The sequence below is a fragment of the Lontra canadensis genome, unplaced genomic scaffold, assembly GCF_010015895.1.
Source record: "Lontra canadensis isolate GAN:19392208 unplaced genomic scaffold, GSC_riverotter_1.0 scaffold36, whole genome shotgun sequence".
NCBI classification, from domain to species: domain Eukaryota; kingdom Metazoa; phylum Chordata; class Mammalia; order Carnivora; family Mustelidae; genus Lontra; species Lontra canadensis.
In genome coordinates this window covers 15102193-15126656 of record NW_022631030.1, presented here as the reverse complement: position 1 = coordinate 15126656, position 24464 = coordinate 15102193, and the positions used below count along the sequence as shown (strand labels likewise).

The 24464-nt window shown below is 42.6% G+C and overlaps 1 protein-coding gene across 3 annotated transcripts in view; it reads right to left on the bottom strand.

Annotated features, from left to right (window-relative positions):
* The window catches only part of NTM (neurotrimin), a 918697-nt gene that overhangs the window by 879247 nt on the left and 14986 nt on the right, over nt 1-24464 (bottom strand). The window lies entirely within an intron of this gene.

Genomic DNA, 24464 nt, shown 5'->3' with positions numbered 1-24464 from the left:
AAACTGACAACAGTTCCCGTCTTAGGGAAATGGTATCAGTTGTACCAGCGGGACAGGGCTCCTCCCAAAACGGCCCTGGAGGCAAAGACAGCACCCCTTAGGAGCTGGGGCTGGTTTTGCGGATTTGGCCATGGCATTGGTCGGGTACCGTCATCAGCTTGTACTGAAAAAGAGGACCCACATTGCTCCAGGGTCATGCCCACAGTGGCTAGGCTGGAGTTCCAGAAAGCAAAAGGAAGCACGCTCATACTGTTTATTACCGAGACAGAATAAAATGCTATTTAAAGGCAATCAGTTGGAATTACCTTCAATACATAAATATTTTGGGAAATGATTAGTTCATTTTAATTACTTCCCTAACATTGATAACAATAATTTTGCAAGCAGTGGCTTCTCCAAGGAGGTTGTGAGGTGGTACCAATTCCTTTCCTGACACCATCGCTCTTTCCTTGGAAAAAAAGCCATTGTCTATTGCGTGGTCGCAGGGGAAGGGTTGGGTTCACAGGCAATTGTGTCCAGTTCACAAAACCAAGGGGCAAAAATCCTATCCCATTTGCATCCAAATCCAGCATTAAATCTTATCAGATTTAAATGTTCTCTGGCCTAAGAGCTCTGTAACTGGGCCAGGCCAAAACTCCAGTCAGAATCTACAACCATCTTAGAACCAAAAGGTTCTCCCATCATAGATGTTCTCCATTTAAACAAACCAAGAGAAAGGAGACATTTTCCCTTGTAATTAGTGATGATCCAGACATATAAGCACTCGCTGCTTTGCTGATAATTACATTCAAGTATATATTCTCTTTTTCTTTTTTTTTTTTTTTTTTCTGTTTTGAAACCAATTTGTAGATTTTACTAACTCCACAAACGAAGCACAAATCCTCTACTTGTAACCCAGGGAGTAGATCCAATACAAGTGTCACCAATAAACCACATTACTCAGCAAACAAATTCATGGCTATCAGTTACTTGGGAATTAACAAAACTCTTCTAAGTATTGAAATGACTAACTTGATGTAGTGGGGAGGGGAGGGGAAGGGAGGGGAAGACAATTTCATCTTAATATTCCAGATTATTATTTGGAAGTCAGGTGACGAAGATTACGGAGGTGAATATTAGGGTCACAAATGTATGCTTTGCATTGAAAATGCACAGATAAGCACATTACCTATTTACTTTCCTTTGCCATACCATTCCCTAGACTACCCCTCCCTTCCTTCCTTCCTTCCTCCCTTCCTTTCCTTCTTCCTTCTTTTCTTCCTTCCTCCCTCCTTCCCTCTCCCTTCTCCTCCTTTTCTTCCTCTTCTTCTCCTTCTTCTTTCCTTTCCTCTCTTTTCTTTCTTTCTTTCTTTCTTTCTTTCTTTCTTTCTTTCTTTCTTTCTTTCTTTCTTTCTTTCTTTCCCTTCTTTCCTTCCCTCCCTTCCTCCCTTCCTTCCTTCCCTTCTCCCCCTCCCCACTTTCTCTTCCATTTCTCCCTCCTGCTCTCCTTCCCTTCCTTGTTCCTTCTTTCCTCCTTCCTCTTTTTCCTCTTTTCTTCCTTCCACACCTTATTATTTCCATGAAACAGAAATACTCAAAAGGTGATTTACACTAAACCTCAAGGTTGGTCTTTCTGACAAGTGTCTGGTAACTGCTTTGTTCATCATTGTTCCATGATTAGAATCTATAAGCGTATGAAGGCAAAACAAAAGCTGTCCTTGCTTTCTTAGCTCCCACATCCCTTCTGGCAGGAGTTTCCAGGCAAGCGCAGGACAGAAAAGGAGGAGGTAAAGACATAATTCTTAGGGTTCAATACACTGAAGGGACATTTCTATTAGAATTGCAGTGACACCGAGTGACACTTCACTGAGCTGGCAGCCAGCTTGCTCTTCCTAGGAGAAGGGGCAGGGTGCACAGCAGCTCTGGGGCCAGGAAGCACCAGGCTTGAGAACAGAAAGGAGCCAGCTATGTTTACAGATCTAGCCATGCAAGGGATTTTGCAATAGCTCTTTGGACATAAGTAAGACAAATGTTGCTTATAGTTTTGTTCCCTTTGCTGCATAAAACTGTCCTCAGGGCTCTGTTCCAAACACATAATCAGGGAAGAAGAATAAAAAAGTGACAGCCATGTGCTCTGATTTGCCCCAAATGCTCTTTGTGCTCTGTAAATCTGGCACAGTGGGCAGAAATGTATCCCCACCTGCAACTGAGATTCAGGGCTGCTGGGATTCCCCTCCCCCAAATTTGGGAGCAGAGAATGGCATGCTTTTGATTTGGGGAACCCCAGTCAAGGCTAACTTACTTACTGCTTACTACGGATTGGCTTCATCAGCTCCCAACTATGTATCATCACACACACACACACACACACAAACACACAGCCTCGCTTAAATCCTCCAGCAGGCCTTTCTCTCCATCCCCTTACTCTTGCCTGATGGAGAAAAAAAAAAGACTAAAATCCAGAAACGTTTTCCTCCTCTTTCCCTTCCTACCTTTAAATGTTAGAGTGGGGGCTCTTGTATTATATTATCATATCCTTGGCAGTCTTTAGCTTAGACATGTGTTCAATGTCAATTAGGTCCCAGGCATTGTGCTAAAAAGAAGGAGAAAGCACATTCCCAGCTTTTTAAAAATCTCATGGAGGTACAAAAAAATGTCCACATAAACAAATCATTAAAAGAATATAATAAGCACATTATTTGCAGCACACATGGACTGCCATGTAAGTATTTCAGAGAAAATTACTAAAACTTCCATGAAGAGCTCATGAAACTCACAGAAGTGATCAGAGAAGAAGGGAGAGGAGTTTTGATTAAAGACCAAGAGGGATTTGCCAGCAGAGAAGGAAGTGAATGTCCAGTGGGTAGAGTAATTCCTGAGGGCAAAGCCATATCAGAACATGGCTTGTTCAAAAGGACAAACATGCAGGGCATTGAGGAAGGGGTCTGACAGCAACTAAGGATGTGAAGGCTTATAAAATTCAGGACACAAGAACCTTAAACCTTGCGGTAGTGTTTGAAGTTTTATCCCAGGAGAAATGTGAAGCCATTGAAGACTGAAGCCGAGTAGTACCATGGGTTTTTTTTGTTTGTTTGTTTGGTTGTTTGTTTTAAAGAAATGTCATTCTAATACAAAAACCATAGTCAGAAATTGGGAAGATAATGAATCTGTTTACAACAGAGTTGAAGGATGTGGCCCTCTAGCAAAGGCAAACTAATTACAAAAAATAGGTTGGCACCAGGGACCACAGAAGGGTTAAAAGAGAAAGAAAAGGCACGAAGGATACAACCAGCTGAAATCCCTCTTCCTTGAAGGGACTAGTTTGGATCGACTGGCACACTTGGTGGCTTGCACCCCCGAAGCGGCTTTCTCTGAGCTCAGACTTGCCTCGGTGAGCACCCTCAAGGCCCCACCCCTCCTTCCCTCCCTGGGTGACCAGTAGCCAGCTCCTATGTCCTTCACCCTTTCTGACTCACTGTCTTCTCTTCTCTTGTCCGCTTGAGTCCCCCTCCACCTGTCTTTCCCTTGCTCTCCTATATTAATTGCTTAAATTCTGTGCCATGGGAAGCTCCTGTTAACAAAAGATTAGCCCTTTTTACAGGAAGAGGTGATTAAAAAAGGAGAGATTTTTGTTTTTAAGGTAGATGAAAGAAAACCCAAGGAGATGTGCGTTTGACCCTCCAACATGCTTCTTCAAGCCTCCCTCAGCGGTACTTAAAGGCGCTTCCAAAGGAAGGCTTTATGAATGCAAAATGAAGTCAGTGCCTTGTGTCTGCTCCACAAGAAAGGGAAAACAGATCTTTTATATACAATATTTCCTTTATGGCTCGCACTGCTCCTCCTGCCCCAGTGATGCTACACCACTTCAGACGCCAGCTTGACCTTCTCAAGGTCACTCCACTCAGCAGGCCCCCTTGTGCCTCTCCCAGGGACCTGCGGAGGAACTGAAAGGGCTAGGTTTTGTTTTCTGTTTCTCCTCAGTCACAGTAGAGTCCTTGCCCAGGGGCAGAGACACCTGAAGTTCCCAGCAGGGTGGTCCCAGTCGGTTACTGTAGGACTTGTGCCCCACTCTGCGGAAAGAAGCCCCTTGACTGTTTCTAACCAGCTCCACTCTACTCTGTCACTAGTGGGGTCCATAGCTGCAGCACTCCTTCGGGGAGCTTGAATGTGCACAGAGGGAAATGCCCATGCTCAGCTTCCCTTACACACTCGCCTTGTGTCCTTCTGCTTCTCAGACAGTCTTGATACTAATAATTTGCTGTCTTCCTACATTTCACTTTGCAGTTAGTATTTTAGGCTGTGCACCTGTTATTGTCTTGCCGACATTAGTGAGATGTTGTGGATTGCATGTCTCGCGTGGGTAGGGATGGGGTTCTTTCTCTCCGTGTCTTGGCAGCTTTGGAGGATACAAAGAGTGGCGTATACATATCTGGGTATCTGCCACGGTACCTGACAGGCACTGTGCTTTGCACAGAATGGGCACTAGCTACATGCTAAGTTGTCTCTTCTCTTCCAAACATAGGTTCTGACGCAGGTAGGGGAATCTGCTTTGTGGGGTGAGGATCCTGCTCCAATTAACTTTTGTATAAAGGAATTGACTCAAAACAATGTTACTAACCAACCCGAACTTTAGAATCTTTGTATATTCAAAGCTGTGGGGCTTTGAGCAAGGGATTTCCCAACTCTGAGGCTTTCATTTCTCATCTGTACAATGGGAACAATACTGCTTTTTATCTTATAAGTTTCTTTCTAAGAACTTATGTAGTACTATAGCAAGTTGTTCTAAAAGTGACCATTCTTTTTATGGACAAGGTGATCATAGTAAGGGAGGGGGGCACAAGATTCAAATTCCACTAAAATGCTCTTCACATTTCTATGCATATAAATTGATGACTTTTTTCAAGACCCTGCTCAAACAGTACCTCCTAGAAGTTTCATCCAATTCTCCTTCTCCCCCAGACAAAAGTAATTTCTCCTTCCTCTTCAGAAGTCTCTGAATTTCACCATTCTACCTATGGCACTTCTAGATTTTAAGTTCCTTATAGACAAGATAGGGGTTTCCCTATCTTGTAAATCTCGCTAAGTATTTTGTGCAAGTGAACAAAAGGAAGACACGTATTTGTTTCCCTCCTTCAGCAGGGGAGGGTGTTTCCAAGACCTGTTGGCCATTCCTGGGTGAGAGCAATCTCTTCTTGAAACCCGAAGAACAATGAGTGACCTAATGGTAAATAAGAGGCTTTTAGTTTAAGGTAGGCCTGGCAATGCCCATTAAGGGGGGCGTTGAGGCATTGCACATTAATCCTAAACATTTCCCCTTAAACCCAAATGAAATAACTAACTGTTGCATAATTCAATAAGAAGCCTAGGCTGGGGGCTGCATTCACTTTCTGAGTAACCAGTGAATAAGTACCATCCATGAAACTATTAAGTTAATTTAAAATCCTGACAATTTAGCACCACTCTGGCGAGATAAGAACCATTTATTAAAAGGCACAGTTCATTAACCCAAATGCTACTGGCTTCTTCGCTCAGAGAAAGGGGAGGGTCCAAACCCCATCAGGAGTCACCTTCCCCCCACCCGCCCCTGCCCAGGAGCCAAGCAGATCCAGGCAAGGAGGCCAAGAAGTCCCTGCTTATGGTGTCCTGGGCAGTGTTTCTGACCATATGACCCTTCCACTCAATATCTAGTCATGGGGAACATGTCTCATAGCACTCATGGTATTTGAGTTAAGGCAGAAAGTGTGACAAAGCCTGAGGTTTGAAGATACCCAGAGCTTTTTTCCCCACCTTCCACTCTCACTGACTATTCTTCTCTCCCCAGATCTCCTCCTCTAGTTTCTCAATAAGCCTAGCCTGGACCTGGGGCATGTTTCCCACATCAATTTTATATGTCACAATTCTGTCCTCTATCGTTGGGGCTTTTGAGCATGCAGACTGGGTGCTACTATAAAATAGTTCATAATTCCACCATGACACTGTTTTCCAGGGCATTGCATGCCACCCTTGAATAAAAACTGACAAGCAAAGGGCAGCACAGAGCACAGGGCTCCCTGTTGCGACACTGTTATTTTCTGACCACATAACACCTATTTAGGATGAAAATGAACTGAATCCCATGACAGACACATTGAGTCACTAAGGTCCCCTCCGGAGAACCTTGGGATTTTTGTTTGTTTGTTTTATTTTGTTTTTGGGAGGGTGGAGTGTTTAAATATAGTCTTATAACTATTCACTAGAAACCCACAGACCACTGGTATACACAGACAGTGGAAGGCACCTTTCAGAGTGAACCAGTACCTGGAACGGGGGACAAGACTGGGTCTTCAATATTTACAACTAAAAATGCTAATCCTATCTCACTAACTTTAGAAGTAAACATCTTAATTTTCCCAATTGTTTTAATCAACTTGAGAACTGGCTTAGTGTAGACCAAGGTAGCAATTACTGTGTGTTAGGGGAAGGTGACTCTCTGTGATCTTCAGAGTTGCTCAATGCAGAGCCCTTTGCTCATCTAGGCATATTCCTCGACCATAGATTTGCACTTGAATCGATGGGGTAGAGCATCTATCTGGTTCTCAGTGAGTAATATAATAAGGGTTCTGATTTTGCAAAATATTTGTTTGCATAAATTATTTCATTTAGTTCTAAAATCACCCATCCATATAAGGATTTCTGTATGACCACAATAGAAATAAGTAAACAGAGTGTGAATGAGGTTTAACAAATTTCCCAATTTCCAGAGGATGTTATATTTCATGTTTTAGAAGGATGGCAACACTTTTACATTGAGAGGTACCACTTTGAAGAAGAAAAGTTGGAAGATCAATTTGTATACCTTCATTAATTCTGACATTATTGATCAATCATCTATGAGTTACTAAACACCACCATAAGTCTTAAGGATACAATAATAGATGATTCCTTTCCCTCTTGAGGTAACATCTTCATTGGATGAAATAAATAATACAAGTGTAAACAAATTAACAAAATGACTTCAGAAAGTGGGAGGTGTATATATATATATATATATATATATATATACACACATATATATATATGTGTATATATATATGTGTGTATATATATATATATATGGAAAGCTGTATAAGTGATGTGATAGAGAAAGATGGAGCACATTCAAAGAGTCCAAATGAGAAAGGGCTCTCCAAGATTTGAATGATAGAAAACTGCCCTGCATGGAAAGGTCTGGAAGGAAAAAAATCCAGGCAGAAGACATGGCAATGGGAGAGTCCCTAAAGTAAGACCAAAGTTGGCAAGTCTGAGAAACAGAAGGGCAGGTATTGGAGCAAAATTACTGAGGAAGATGGGGATAGGTAGGGACCTCATGGAGGCAAGGGTCAAGGCTACAGAGTCTTTGGGGCTGTGAGAAGGAGTGTGTATTTTAGTCTCAATGTAAAGAAGTAACAAAGTCTGATGTATGCTGGAAAGTATTATTTGGGATATTGTGTAGAGAATGGATTGTAGGAGGGATGAGGCAGAGGATAGGTGGAAAGCATGGAAGCAGCAAAACTGACTACCACAACGGTCTAGGCAAGATGTTATGGTTCCTGGACAAAGTTATTTGAGTGAAGAGAAATGGAAATAGATTAGAGATTTACTTTGGAGTAAAACTAACAAGAAATGCTGATAGATTTAAAGTTAGAAGTTCTGAAAAGGAAGGAACAAGAATAATTCTTAAGTCTTGTGCTTGAGCAATATGTTTAAAAGGGTGCCATCAAGTGATTTAGAGAAGATGGAGGGAAGAACAGCTTCCCCATGGGGCACGGGGTGGTGGAAAATGAGCTCCATTTTGGACATATCAAATGGCAGATGCCATCTATTCTAAGACACTGTTATACATACTACATACTACTTAGAAAGGAAAAATAAGACAAAACACTTTCAACTGGTCATACCAGCCTCTATGGATTTGAAGTCTTTTTGTATTGCAAAAGGCTTGGCAATTTTCTCTGCTTTAAGGTAAAGTGTGATGGACAACCTTATTTATGTATCTCAAAAACAAGGTTGTCAACTGTGGGCATTCTTTTCTATCTTATGTTCTATAAAGCACTTGACTGTCGTGGTCATTCTTCCATAGACAAATATGTACTTCTCTACTCTCAAATTTGTACCTTCCTATTCTATTTCCATACATTTTTGTATACAAAATAATTTTTATTTCAATGTTGAAGCATTATGTGATTCAAAGAATCATTTCTTGAAGGTATTTTAAATGGCAATTAAACTAACTCCTGTTGTACAATGACTAGCACTCAAGGAAGTGAAGAGAATGGGAGCAAGTTTGTGTCTGTGTGAGCAGTAGTGACTATACCTCTTCACTTGGCAGACTGAGGTTTTAAGATGCTATTGAATATAAGATGCATCTTAATTTCAGAGATATAAAAATGTGCAGAAATATGAGCAATTGAATGAATGAAATGACATAATAAGTTTGAAATATCTTAATAAATCCGGAGTCCATGAGGGAGGTTTTGACTAGAGATACGAATTTGGCAGTCATCAGTAGATAGAGGTATTGGAAACCCTAATACTAGATGAGATCCCAAAAAATGGACAGATACAAAAATTATCTGAGCACCAAGCTCTTGACACCCCAGGATACAGAGTTCAGGCAAAGGTGCAGTTAGCAAAAGAGACAGGAGAAGGATACTTAGTGAGGTAAGAAGAAAACCAGGAGAGGGTGATGCCAGGGAAGCCAAGAGGAATATTCTCAAAAGGAAAGAAAGGGTCACCTCTGTCAAGTGCAGCTGAGAGGTAGACTAAAGATTGGAAATTGACCACTGTATTTGGCAATAGAAATGTTGCCCATAAGTTCAACAAGGACAGTTTTAGTGGAGTGGTATGGACCAATGCCAGACAGGAGAGATGAAGAGAGAGTAACAGGAGAAAAAATACAGATGGTAAAGTAAAGATCATTCTTCTGAGAAGCTTTACTGGGAAGGGGAGCAGAAAAATATGGCTGAAGCTAAGGGAAATATGAAGCCAAGAGAAGTTGTTGATGTTTTAGCTGTTTTAAACGTGGGAGATACTAGAGCTGTTTTAAACGTGTGGATGGAAATGATCCAGTGGAGAGGAAAGAAGTAATGATGTAAAAGAAAGAGAAAGAGAATTATAGGATTGAAATCCTTGAGGGAGGAAGGAAGCCACCCAGAGCTAAACTCAAAATGGAACAGGATATTTTATTTCTATTATAATAGGACTAAAGTATGGTTTTAGAAATAAGAGGCAGGTATATGGGAAGATTTGGTATCTCAAAGATGAGTTAGTACCTGATTGCTTCTATTTCCTCAATGAAATATGAGTCATCCACCCCAAATGGGAGCAAGAGGATTTTTGGAAGACTGTAAGCATGTTGAGGAAAGGAGTGGAAGTACCAATCAGATGCCCGAAGAAAGAAAAGCCAATCTCCCAGGGATAAGTAAATAAGTAAATAATTTAAGTTTAAAATGGCCTCAGATCACATTGTTCTTTCCCAGCAAGGTTCAGCTTCACAAGTCCAGGATCAGGGAAAGTAGACAGGTGGTTTCAGCTTGGCATGAGGATTTGACAGGAAAACACAACAGAAAGAAAGAGAACCAAAGAGCTGAGGGTGTTTGCAAAGGAGTTCTTATGGGGACAAAACATCTATAGTAAGGAAGGAAGTGAGCACAGGAGAGGTTAAAGCCTATGGGTTGCGTGATTTAGGGAATGTGCTATAACCTTTGGGACAAGGCCGGGGAAAGACTGTCTTTGGTGAGTAATGGAGGGGGTTGTAATTTTACATGGAAGAGACAAAGACAACCTCCAGAAAGAAGGAGGTGAGTCCATTTGAGATCAGAATATTAGTGGTGCCTCTTCTTAGAGAGTAACAACAGTCCAGGAGGCCTAAAGTTCCCAGTGTGTGGATGAAGTGTGAGTGGTTGGTTGGCTTTTCTTTTTATGCCATCTAAGCTTTTCCTACCGCAAGTAAATTAGGTTTCACCTTTTCTAGTCCCCAAAGCCTAATGAAGAGCAGCTGCTTGTCATCCACATGGAGAATCCTTTATTTTAATTGTGAACTTGTATTAAGTCACCCTTTAAATTTCTTTATCCTGCTGAACAACCCCATTTCCTGTGACAGTCCTCATAGGCCCGATGATATGGCCCTTTGATCATTTCCATTGAGTTCCTCTGGAGTACTATAGAAGATGCCATAAAACTTTAATAAGGGTCCTAATAAAGGTTCAACAGTACCAGTATGACTCCAGGATATCCCATTGCATCTATCCTCTTTTTTTTAAACCCTGGATTATATGCTGTGTTTTAATGATTACTTTCAGATAACTAGCATTTTCTTACAGTTTAACTTCAATTCTTGTTTGTTTCAGAAAATCCTTTGATCCTGTATAGGTAGACACTTATATCTAGAGTCAAATATAAGTGTCTCGTGCTTCCTTTCTACAATTCCCGTGAATGAGGCCCATCTTGTATGGGTATTCATGTAACTCATTTCTTTCTCATAGTTTCTCATCTCTTGACCTTTCTCTGAAGATCTCTTCTACCAAACTCCTTTTGGCCAATAGGTAAGCAGGATCCTCCAAAACTTGGTTCTGTTTTCTCTATGAACTAGCTACCTTTCTTTGGGGAGAGAATGAATTGTCTCCATTGATCATTCTCTTCTGAATACCTCGGTACAAGTTATTGAATCCCGGAGATGTCCTGTATATGGAACTGAGAAATGTAACAGATATCACAGTAATTGCTAAATGTGAATCCAATATCTGATCATTGTAGTTATGATATGACATGCAATTTTCATGGTGTTGCATCCATAACATTATTTATGGAATATAATCTATTCTTAGGCCCTGTGAAGCCAAATTCTCCCATCCATATATATCAATGAAGATCCTTCACCCATTTCCTGCCAGCTCCCTTTCCAAAGTTGGCACTAAGTCCAGAAACCATCTGAGAAGGACTCTCAGCTCACAGGGCACACTATCCACAGTAGCAAGGTGACTTCTGCCAAGATTTTGATGACTAAGAAAAGCAAGCTAAGATCTCTCTCCTTCAGCTGCAACTAAGATATCAAGCAGTGGCCACCAGTCACAGTTTAGTTTCTCTTTTGGTGAAACTTTAGGTTTAAATTTATATACATATAGGGGTGCCTGGGTGGTGCAGTCAATTAAGTGTCTGCCTTTGACTCAGTTCATGCCCCCAGGGTCCTGGGATGGAGCCTCACATTAGGCTCCCTGCTCATGGGAAGCCTGCTTCTCCCTCTCCTCCCCACTCGTGCTCTCTCTCGCTTTCTCTCTCTCTCTAATAAATAAATAAAATCTTTAAAAAATAAGTTTATATATATAAATATGGCCAGAATCAAGTGGTGATGAAGATAATTATGGGGCAATGAAGAAGATGATGATGAAATATAGAGGAAGGAAATTCTTTCAGTTTACCATTTCTACTAATTGCCTCACTTAAAGCAACTTGTCTGCCCAGTTTCCTCAGGGAAGACACACATTGGTAAGCACTAAGGACATCCAATGGAACATGGAGAAGGAAGTAGTGGCTACTGAGACATCTAAACATTAGATATTAAAATGTAGTGTCTCTCTATATTGAATACCTAATATCAAGCACCACCATATATCCATTTATCTTTGTAGCACCACAAAGGCTCAAGTGTTATAGCTGATTAAATAAGGTTAAATAGCTCATAGCCAGCAGAGGACACATCAGATATTTGAACCCTTGTCTACTCATTATTAAAACCCATGTTTTAACCAAAGGAAACAATTGAAAGAGAAATCCCAATATTCTTTCCTGGGCTAAAGAGTGTAACAAACACACTGTCTCAAATATTACAGATACTTTGATGGGATTTGGGCTTTCGGTGGGAATAGGTAAAGCTACATGATGTGGGACTTTATTCTTTGTGTGGCCTGGGGATGATTTGTAAGGCCTCTAGGATTTTGTTTGTTAATTAAAAGCTTTTCTGATCACTAAATATTTTGGGCTTTTGGGATTTTAAGGGTTTTAACATCTATCTATCCTCTGTCCTCTCTTTCTTGCTCTCTCTCCCTGCCACTTCCCCTGTCTTTCTCTCTCTGTCTCTAAGCTCCTGTCTGTTTCTACATGGGCCTCATTTTTGTTTTTTTAATTCTATCTCAATGTGAGAGAAGTGACTATTGTTGAAGAGGTTTAGTAACAGACTTCAGAAACTTAAAAGGCCCAGGGCTAGACCCAGAGAGAGGAAGAAGAAAACTAGTTTTACTCCAACCTCAAGGGAGAGAAATTAAATAATAAGGAACACATGTCCTAGATTTTCTAAAATATGCCTTACTTTAAATCTTATAGTCCATCATCCCCGTAAACATGCCTGCACTTGTCAGAACTTTGGGGCCAACTAATAGTTCAGCACATGGAGTTTTTCTGGGAACAGATAACCTCAGACTTCCTTCTCTGGCATCTCTCCCAGGTCACCAGATTTTAAAAAAAGGCGGGGGTGGGGAGCAAAAATGTATTCTGTGTCCACAATGTTTGGGTACTTTTATGTATATACTGGCATTTAGTCATCAAGATCATCTCATAGATGACAAAACTAAAGCTGAGAGAGAATAAACAAATTGTTCAAGGTCAGATAATAAGTGGTAGAATTGGGATTCAAACCAAGGTTTCCCAAGCTCTGTTATTTTGGTTAACACTACAAGATCTAGAACAGAGACACTGTCTAAGGATAAAGATTGTACATCTGAAAGGAGCTCCTCTGGTGCTTTATACTTCGGAAATGGCATATAGTCTTTAGCATAAAGAGATAGTACCCTAACATGAATCCTCAGGAAAGCTAGTAGAAACATAAACTGAATTACCATAGCTTCAGGATAGCTGGTAAACCTGAGGAAACCTGAAGAAAGATTGAAGAAAAGGGACAGGTGATATCCTAATCATCTACTCATTATAGCTTTCTTATTCTACAATACTCTAAGTTTGTTGGTTCCCTTTGCAGCTTCCCTGTGCTAACTGGGGAAAGAGGAGGGCATGATGGTTATATGCCTTTCTCCCTTTCACTATAATGTGCTACCAACTGGTGATGAGCAGTATTAAGGTGATTCTGTCCCATACAGGTACCAGGATCAGTCTATTCCTAGTTGAATATTGGCAAATTTGGTTGTTGAATATTGGCAAATTTGTACAGTTCAATTTAACACTGTAATCATGATCATGCATAGACTTTTTCCTAATCATGCCAGAGCACAGAGCCACCCGTCCATTTCTATTCAGCCGGAAGAGCCATCCCAGTGACTCTGGAGAGCCAGCTAGATGGTAAAGAACAGGGTCCCAAAAGTCCTACATTCTCCCTCACCTATAACTGACTTGTGAATAAGTGCTTAGGATAAGAATAAGAGCTGAACACATATGGAGCATAACCTGCCTCATCATACTTCTCAAATCTCAGGGGAACACTTTGTGAAGGAGGTGGTATGTGCCTAGTGTAAGAAATAGGCTTGGTGGCCATGCTTCCAAGGCTTGAATCCCACCTTACCACCAGCTTCTGTGTGAGCTGAACCCCATTTCTCCTGCCTGTAAAATTATGATAAATGTAGCACCCACTTCATAGAAACATTGTAAAAGTTAACAGAAATAATACATGCATAGCAATTAGGATTATACCTGGTAACTAGTGGGCAGTCAATTTAAACTATTGCTATTACTGGAGACTATGCCTTTGGGTTGTAAAGCCTTCCAGTCTTTACATAAAACTTACTACAAGTCTGTTCCAGCTCTCAGTATTCAGAAGGGTCACCCGATCTCTCTTCTGCCACTTGGATATCCCTATGAAGTAAAGGGAAGATCCAAAGGGAAATAACTGTGGGTTCCCAGAGGTTCTAGCTGGGAAAAAACTAAGGGTGCCTTCCTTTTAAAGTACAATGGACCCTAGTTTGCAGTGGGGTATGAAGAGGGAGGCGAGGGTTTTAATAGAGGTATGGGATCCATATACATATCGAGCACTGTGGGCAGATGCAGCAGATATTTCTCAACATACACCACTCACATTATTTCTAAATACATATGGATACTGCTATATTTAACTGCATACACACTGTTTATAAATGTTACATAATTTATGATGACTTTTACTGTGTTTTTTTTCCTTAATTATTGCACATGAAAAATCTAATTCTATGTGGACACCCAACACATTTTTTAAGCCCTTTTACTTAGAAATATAGAAGACCATCGTATAATGAAAGAAGTATAAAATCAGGGGAGGAGAGACCTGACTTCTGTCAGAGTGCTGCTCTTCTAACTTGCCTTGGGGTCTGGAGTCTCTTTACTTCTCTATGCCTCAGTTTCCCCTGAGTCAAGAGATCTTATGGTAATATTATTTCTAGTGGCCCGGTCTAAGGAAACAATCATAAAACTGGAATGAGGCTATATTCATGATGATGTTCACTAAAACATTATTTATACCAGCCAAAAATTAGAACAACATAAATGTCCAAACATAGGGTAATAGTACTGTACATCTACTTGATGTAAAGTAATGAAACCAATTAAAATTATGTTCACTAATACTACGTAACAGCATGGAAAATTGCTTCTGATCTATTCTTAAAAGAAAAAATGAGATATAAATGATATGATTATAACTATATAATAAAAACCATGGCAGAGAATAAGAAAAAAATTGGAAGAAATACATTAAATGAAATTGTGCATGAGCGACTCTAAATCTTTTAAAACTACTTTTGTGTGGTGTCCAAATTATATTTAATAAGGATACATTACTTAAACAAAACAAAATACATCAATAATAATCAGCTGAGAAAGTTGGGGTAAATGTTTCTAAGGCCCCTTCATTTCTAAAATCCAGCAGCAGTCTTCAAGATATAAAGGCGTAATAGATTTGTGGAAGCCGTTTCGAAGGCATCCAGCCCCACGCAATTATAATGCCTTATTATTATTAACTCTCACCAAGAAAGAACTAACACAAATCCATTACAAAAGCAAAGTAGGGAAATGAGAAAGAGGCAGATGACACAGTATTCCACTTGCTGTGAAAGCTCTTTTTGGTTGGAATATTCTTGACGCAACCTTTGGAAGAATGAATTTTACACAGCTTTCTGCCATGCAGCCCTCTTTGCCCTCTGTGCTGACATAATTGTCAAGCTGGTTTTATTGCACTCTCAAGTGATGGGCAGAACAGATGGCCAAAGCCCAGCCTGGGGACTGGTATCTGCTTAGAGTGTCAGTGACGTTTTGCAGGGAAGGGGGAGAGAGGTATGGCTGGCCCTGTAAGGAACAGGGACTGGGACCACACAGGTAGGGAGACTAAAAATGAAACAGGGCGCTGGCTGGCTTCCCTGTAGGAAACCACATGGAAGCTCATTTATGTGTCGCAGCGCCAGTGTGAATGGAGGCACAATGGGGAATCAACCTAGGAAAGTAGATTTTTAGCCTGAATCATAGGTCACTGGTTATAATCTCCACCAGAACAGGAACAGCTGAAAAAGTAGGTCTTTATTTCATGCAAGATGCTATGTCACTTCGTATTTACTCGTAGGAGCTGGGGAAGTGGACTGAACAAGAAGAATACTAAACAAACAAACAAACAAACAAAAAACCACTGGACTTAAATTGAAGAGCTCTGGATTCAACCTATGACCCTGCAAACATAAATCTCAGACTGGGCACTACCTCTTTAGGCCTCAGTTTACCTATCCATAAAATGAGGCTAACCCACTGTGGAAGAGTATTATAAAGGATTAAATGATATCATCTATGAGGTGCTGGTTCTTGGTAGGCCCTGAGGGTCATCTCAGTTTAAGATGTGGATCTGAGACAGCCTTGAAAATAAGCTCAAGTCCATAACTCCAGATGTCTAGTACAAAAATGGGAAGTATCAAGTATTAAATGTGCACTTTCTATTTTCCTCATGTATTTGTGTTTGCTTTTGTTAGAATTCTAAGCTCGGCGGCATGGTGTTTGACAATACAAGAACTTAAGAGCACAGCTGGTTGAAGGGACCTGAGTCACTGGCAGGGCCCTTTGGGCAGACTCATGAGTCAAACAATGAAATCACAATATTTAATAAGATCAAAGAGTCTTAAAAATATATGAAATCAAGGATAAAGGAAGTGAGGTTCAGAGCCATATAGCTAATAGGTAACAGAGTGGATACTCACATCTAGATTCCCCTATTCCCAGTTTAACATTCTTTCTACGACATGTTTTGGATGATTCGAAATACATTTTTCTGGCTTGAGAACTATGATATAAATGTAATAGTATTCTAGGTTGGAAAGTATCCATACTCTCCGGTATGAATGATGACAGGGGGCTGCTTCAGCAAGAGGTTGGGATATATATGCAGTGGGCAAGTAAAAGGCAAGAAGTGATATCCATCATGACACCTTGCCTCAATGTTATCAGTTTTAAAAGTTTAATATAATTGCAACTCCATTTAATCCTTGCAGATTTCACCTAGTTGGGCGGGACAGATGTTTTAGAAATAAATATTATAAATAATTATTTATAATATCATTATAATATTCTAATACTATTTATTTATTTCTAAATTATTTATTTATTTTTATTGACAGCACAATGTTACATTAGTTTCCGGTGTCCGATACGGTGATTCCACAGCTCTATACCCTGGGTTGTGCTCCCCACAGGCGTGGTGACCACCTGTCACCACACAACACTACTACGATACCATAAACTATTCCCTGTGCTGTGCCCTTCATCCCACGATGTATTCAACTGTAACTGGAAGCCTGTGACTCCACTTTGTAGATGAGGAGGGATGTTAAGTGTCCTGCCCAAAGTCTCATAGCCTCTTGTGCAGTAGTGGGGAAAGTGATGAGCACTTGGCGGGAAGAAAGAGAATTCCTTCCATGACCTCTTTCAGCATGCTAATTTGGAGCCTATTCTCGAGTGTTTGAAGAATCACATGGATAGTTTTTGGTGTGACTTACCTCTGGAGCTCTCTATGGTCCGCCACTTTAGGAGCTACAAAACCATGGCATGACACTGGGTCAGTAACTCCGCTCAGGATGCTGCCTTGGCCCCGGGAGTCCAAAGATATCTGAGTGTGTGTATCTGCCTGGAACTTTAAGCCACTAGGCATTTTTTAAAAGATAAATGCCGGCAACCAAAGAACGAACTGGGTTGACATCTGGTGGTGGGGATAGGGGGTGGAGGACAAAAGAACAGAGGAAATCAGCCGGGCTTTATCAACTCCACCATGCCTTTCCCCTGGCGGGCAGCAACTAGGTACCAGCCACTTGCCTCTTTACAGTTTTAACTAAAAGGAGCATTACAGAGGTGAATTAACATTTAAAAAGAATGTAAAAACTCAGAGCTGTTCTAATGATGATTAATGGAGAGCTATAAGGGGGCCATGACCTGCTAGTGTCATTAAATGGATTGGCAGGTTTCTGAGCATTAATTATAAATAGCCACAGGAGTTCTCCTGCTTCACAGAATGATGATAAATCCAAGTCTCTGAGAGAGAAGAAGAAAGGGAAGCAAAGAGGGGAAAAAAGTTTGCCTGTAAGTGTCTGCCTGTGTGTTGTGGGGAGGAGGAGAGAGTGGAGGGAATGAGATAAATGATAAATTAGACCCTGCCAGTCAATCACATTTTCTAAATGTTTTATGTCCCAAAAGCTATAAAAGCAATATTCCTTTCTGCCCTTATTGGAGCCATTTCTGTAGAGCAATCACATCAGTTTCCTTGGGGATTTCCACTGAAATGTGCTTTGCCTTTTCTTTTTATATTTACTCTCCAGCCTGTGACCAAGGGAGGGTCTGAGTCCGCATACAAATGGGCGGGAGAGAGACCCAGTGACCAAGCAAGGCAGGCAGGCTGAGTAAGAGGTGCTGGCTGGGGGCCCTGGCTCCCCGCACTGCCCACAGCAAACTCACAGAGAGCCGAGGTGTTTTCCATTCATCCTGGGAGGATCTCAGTGAACAGGCCAATGCCCTGATAGGGTAGACAGTGAGGACTCCGTACAAATTCTGCTGACTCAACAGACCGTAAGCATCATGAAGGCAAGGATGGACTTGGGGCCTGCTTTATTCATCGCTAGAACCCAGACGGGTGTGGAGCATCCCGGGACTTCCAGACCGAGAAGCATAGCCAGCTCAGCCTGCATGCCTGGCCTGAGTCGGCTGAGAACAGGAGCTGGGCTGGGCCCATCTCCCCGGGCGCCCTCCCTTCCCATCTACCAGGGACAAGACTCCTCAAGCTTCAGTTACTATTCCTGGTGAAGAGATGAAGACAGAGATGGGACAGGGAGGCAGAGATAGAATGAAAGAAAGAAGCCCCAAACTAGGATTTGGAATAATGGATACTCCGGACGATGTTATATTTTTTGTGCCGTTACTTTTCCGGGCTTTCGGCTGCAAGTCATTATTTCAGCTGATTGGAAAATGGTGTTGAAAGACCTCCTTCTCTGGTACAATTTTCCTCATATCCTATTAGTTGCAATACAATTACAGAGAATACATCAATTCCTGGCCTGCCCGCCGCTGCCGCCAGAGCCGCCTATTAAAAAGCGGCCTTATTAATGGAATTGTACATCTAGGATTAATCGGCTTGCGTTGGCCATTTACATTTCTCATTCCACAAGCACTTTTGTTTGCTTAATAGGCTGAAGGAGGTAGGAAATGACACAACAAAAGCCTCTCCCAATTGCCACGCGTATCACTGGTGGATTTAATATCCCCTCCTTCTTTTATCCTGAAGTGCTGCAGAGGGATAAGATCTGGCACATGCCACTAGGGAAAAGCAAGGCGGCAGTGAAACAGCCATTGGTGGACAAGCAGGAAGGAAGGAGGGGCCAAGAGAGAGGCCTGGGCCAGAAGAAGGTCTTTGCATTTCGGGGAAGGAGCACAGGCTCCTGCTTTCCGCCTACTCTAGGAGGTTCACCTGGCAGGAGGTGGCACCCTGGGGACAAAGCTCAGGAAAGCAGGATCCCCCTGGCAGGGCTGGAGGAGCACAGGGAGCCAGTTGCCCTGCTTTCAGGGGAATGGATGCACCCTCCCCTTTGCCGTGAGTGACTTCAGCAAGTTGTCCTTTATCTAGGCTGCTGTGTTTTTGTTAATCCTGGTCTGGCTCCCTGCCCGTATACACATTCCTCCATCATTTCCCTTTAGGGCTTAGGGAATAGACATAAGGCTAGTGGATTCCCCTCACTCTACTACCAGGCCAAGCCAAGCACAGTGTAACATAGAGGGGAGGTGGTGGGGGCGGGCAGGTGCAGGGATGGAGGAAATCAGGAAATCAGTTGGCTCCCGTTTTTTTCTGTTGGTATGGGTAACTTAGAACCGACAGCTTGGGATTTCTCTTTGGAACTTAGGGAAGGAAAATGCAGAGCATCACGGCAGAATTCTTACGTTCACTGGATTCCAAAAGATGAACCACCAGGCAGCTGTCCTCAGCAGCAGTCTGCCTAGGAAAGAGTGTGCCAGAGAGAAATGCCAGCCCATCGGTATGATAATCCCCAACTGCAGGCCAGTGGTGGTGAAAGCAAGGTAGGAGGGAGGTGTGGAGGCTCCAGTCCCTTCCTTACACACGGTACCCTCTGAGGGTAGCATAATAGACCTTCAACTCCTCCCCCACACATTGGACTATATGGCATTCCCCAGGACATCAGAGAGGCCCAGGGAAAACTGCTGAAAAATAATAGAACTTAGACATTTTCATCAAACCTTATCTCCAGAGAGTTCAGCTTTTCCTTTCCGGAACAGGATGGGGACGGGGAGGAAGGAAACGCAGGTTTTACCACTGGGTGGGCTTCGGCATCAAGCCCCTGGGAGAGAGTCCAGGTTGTTGACAGACGGGGAGCAGATGTCCTCTCTCTAGGCAGGGTCCACACCTCCATGCCGGGGCCAGTGTCCACCGGACCATCATCTTCTCCTGTCTTCTCCTCAACCTGCTCCATTAGGCAATGCTTATGAAAGCTCATCCTTGCAACAGCGATGCTCTGTTGAATTTGCTCCTCCCTTGGTCTCTAGCTGGCTGGCTTTGCCCGGGACCCAGGGAAGTCTATGAGATCTCGAATGCTGAGGTTTATGAAGCCCAGAGCGCCTTGCCAGCCAGGGGCTCTGTGGTTCAACAGAGGGCCCCAGCCTCAGGGAGGGCATAACCCCAGCAGCACAGTCCATGTATGTTGGAGCGATGTAATATAGTATGACTTTTCACTGTAATGGGATTTTTCTAGACCACTAAGAAAAAAAGACTCCATTAACCACACTACAAAGGCCTCTACTTATTAGTATTTTAGAACAGTGGCAAAACATTTCGTGAATCTAATTATTGCTGACAAATATGAAAATTGAAATCAAAGTTAAATTTTCAGCTACAGTGCCTCATATACCAGCCTTCTCTGACTTCAACTACTGCACCAACACATTTATTCCTCCAATAGTTTCAGCAGAAGATTGGCTATTTTCCCTCTCCCCTAATACTGCTTGCCTCCTCCCCCAGCCCCTCAGCCCTCCCTGGCTCAGACCCTATATATTTTGAAGCATTAAATCTGACATATTCATCTTGGTGGCTGGCACGAGCTAACTAACTTCATGTTTACTTGTCACAGATAGAGAAATGGGTTGAGCAGGGTGCTGGGGAAGCTGCTTCCCTCTCCCCACCCACCCTCTCTCCCTCCACCCCTAGTCCTAGCCTTTTATTTTTTTATTTTTTTATTTTTTTTTTCAGATAAAAGTCATTTGACTGATTTCAAATTCCTCGTGATATCAGGACAGGAAAAAAAAAGGACTTGTCAACACCTTTCTTTCTTTTTCCCTATTAAGCATACTGTAAAAATCAATCCCTTTTGTCACTTCACTCTGCTTGCGAGAATGTTTAATGGATGTCAAGGGAGCTAATGATCGCTGGTAGAAAATTCATTTTAGATTTGCTATTTATAAAGTACTCAGTACTCAGGTGGGAAATTAACATGAGGCAAGGAGTCGGGTGGGGTGGGGGAGGGAGAGAAATATAGAACTGGGGCCCTGCCAGGCTGCCAGTTGCTTTGTGTGGGTGGCACCCGAGGCATTCTGGGGGCAGAGGCTGTGTCAGAGATGCTGGGTGGGACAGGGAAAAGAGCATGGGCTCAGGAAACATCCAGACCCAGGGAAGTTGATCTTTCTGAACTAAAATTTTCTCAGCACTAAAATCATATCTATAGCACCTAGCTCACAAGGTTGTAGAAAGAATGAAATAAAATATTACCAGTGCCTGGCACTGAGGACTAGTACATGTTTAATAAATGTTAAATCTCTCTCCCTATAGCCCCATAGCCCTGGGTGGGGATCAGGACAGGACGGGTCAGCACAGAATTGCTCTAGGATCTGGAACCAGCCACGGGGGCTCTCACACAGGAGCCCACAGAAGGGGTGCCTGCCCCCACCCCCATATTTACAGCATCCCTGCGATCAGAGTAGCCAGTGGTTGTCAAACAGCAGTGAGCGTCAGAATCCCTTTGAGGGCTTCTCAATACACAGACTGCTATGTCTCATTTCAGAGGTTCTGAAAGTCTGTAAGGCCTGGGGCGGGACCCGAGAATCTCCTCCTTGTAAGTTCCCAGGTGATGCTGATGCTGCTGGCCTGGGACCACACCTGGGGAGCACAGAGTTGGGCATACAAACTCAGCTGTCTCCTGAAACAGTGTAGCCCCAACGTCCAACCAGCGCCTCACAGACAGACAAGTCCTTCCCTGCCCCTGACTCAGCCACACCCCCTCAAACCAGTATAGGACTCAGAAGTTTGAGGCAAATCACTGAGTGCTAGTTAATTCATTTCCCAGTTTACGTCACAGGCCAAGCAGGAGAGGCAAGTGCTGAGGTTAAGTTTCCGGCTTGCTGTGGTCTGTAGTCAAGCCTCAGTTTCCCCTCTCCGTGGCTGGTGTCTCAAGTGTTCACATGGATCCACTTTGTCCCACAATATGCCCTCAGTCGCACATGGAACTCCAGGTCAGAAAGCCTCAGTCTACCCACACCCTTCTAATTTCTCCTTTTCCTGGCCCTTCTTTTGGATACTTCTCTGTTATATTTGGATTAACTGCAAATCTCCTTTGATTACTCACTCTCTGTTGAAACAGACAACCTGTTGCCACGTGTTTGATTACTGAATCCCAGGGGAGTTCCTATTTGTAATGCAGCCAGTTACAGTACACTTGGCATTACACACAGTCATTGAGCTGCTAATTCATTGTCTAAGAAGTTGCTTTTCAGTTTCTGATTTTTCAATAATAGGCTTCTCACGAAGCCCTTAAGCTTCGGAAATAGGCCAAAAACTGCTTTTCCAGTCATTTACATAAACACAAGCCGATCAGGAGGGGGAAAAAATGGAATAGTTTTACATGTAATTCCTGGGGCCCTGAAGCCTTCTTAGATAGCTCGTCAAGGCTGCAGGTCTGCAAAAACACCAGGGGAAGTATGCCGGCTCGCAGAAAACCTGACACCAAGGCGAATGATAAATCCTGAAATTTCTCCTGACGCCTAGGCTTCCGCTTTGCCGGGGCTGGGTGGATATTCTGGGCACCAGCAAATTGTTCTGTCAGCAAGCCGCTCCCTCAGCTGCATCTTGTTAGGGAGTCTGTCACTTATTCCCCAGTCACAGCACCACAGTCCCACCTCTGAGGTGGTGTCCTGTCACCTGGGACAGGTAGGGAGGTGGTGTAGAAAACCCGTCCAGGAGGCAGAGCCCCAAGGGGAGCTCCATCTCCCTGAAGCTTGCTCCATATTTCAGCTGTGGGAGATGTGGATTCAGGGCCTGGCTCTTCCATGGGTGTTCTGTTACTTCAAGAGGAAGGAACTTTCTGGCGTGGGGGCCACTTTCAACCACCATCTTGTTTCTATCTATCTTCTCTCTCACTCTCTCTCTCTCTCTCTCTCTCCCTCCCTCCCTTTTTTCAAATGTAGATTTTACAAATAACCAAGTGAGTCAGAAAGAACAGCCATTCTTTTTCTTCCCAGACAAATAATTTTCCTCTTCATTAAAGAGTAAAGAAATAGACTACTATAACTTCTACCTTTAAAACACTGAATTCTGCCCAGGCTGTTTTCCTTGCACACATAGCCCTTAAGGGACAAAAAGGAAGGTGCCAGATAAAAACAGAAAAGAAATAAGATGCCCAGTTAAATTTGAAATTCAGATCAATAGCAAATATTTTTTGTGTGTAAGCATGTGCTGTGCATAATAAAAAAAACTACTTGTTGCTTATCTGGAATTCAAATTTATTGGGCGTCCTGGATTTTTGTTTGCTAAAACTGGCAATCCTAGCAAAAGGGAATATTCAGTTACTTCGTTTAGATAGTTTCATAGCTTACATACCACTAAGCTTGCTTTGTCCTGATTTTTTTTTTTTTCCCTGAGGTGGCTATATTCAAGAGAAACTGAGACCCCTCCAATGAGGGCAGAAACGTAACTATGCCCACTCCCAATGCAGGCACACTCCCAAATCCCAGACTGGGAGTGGCCCTTCCAGTCAGAGTTCCCTCCATCTGTGTTCACCATTTCTCTAAATCAGTGGTTCCTCAAATTTAGCATCAATCACCTGAAGGGCTTATTAAAATGCACACAGCTATGTTTCAGAAAGCCCCAGACTTTCTGATTCAAAGACCACACTTGGACAACCACAGATCTAAGGACATTGTGTAGAAACAAAACCCTTCCTCTTCCCCATGGGCAGACAAGGAACTAAAGAAACTGCTATGAGGGGTCTCCTTGAGGGTTCAGTGTAGAAATGGTGGAATAGAATAGGTGATCAAAAATTTTTGTCCTCCTTTTCAGCCTTTTAAATTCTTTTCCTGGCTTTATTTATTCCATCATTCCATCTTAAACATTAAACCAAGTTAGGACAGTGTTGCACTGGGCTAATCCTGCAGGAAGGACATCCCTGACAAAGAGCAGTGTGTGCAAAGGCACTGTGCTGAGGCAGGGCATTTGTGTCCAGGGTCAGTGTCTGGGGTCAGTGGGGCAAAAGGTCAGAAGCAGAAGGATGCCAGAAGACAGAGCAAGAAAGAGGCTGAGACAAAATAGGGAAGGGACTTCTATGCCAAGTTAAGGAACTTGTGCTATTGTCTTGAAAGCCAGCTATGTGGAGTTAATGGATATTTTAAGAAATGACTGAGGTGATGAAATTTGATTTTTTAGCAAGATAATTAATTAGTAGCAAGAGAGAAGATGGACTCACCTGAGGAGAAAACTGGTAGCAGGGACCTATTTAGAGGCCTCATTAGTTTAGCAAGACATGGCTGGAGCTTGAACTGAGATAGGACCCCCATGGAGGAGAGGAGGGACACATAGATACAGGGGGTCGCTCAGAGGCAGACCTGAATTGAGCTGGTGAGTGATTATAGGAGTAAGAAGGGTGGAGGAGGGTAGAGGGGGAAGTACAGTCCCCAGGTTTCACAAGCATAATTCAGTGAAACATGGAAGCTACATTCCAAGGAAGTTTACATATCCTGTTTTACAGATGAAGAAAACAAAGTCT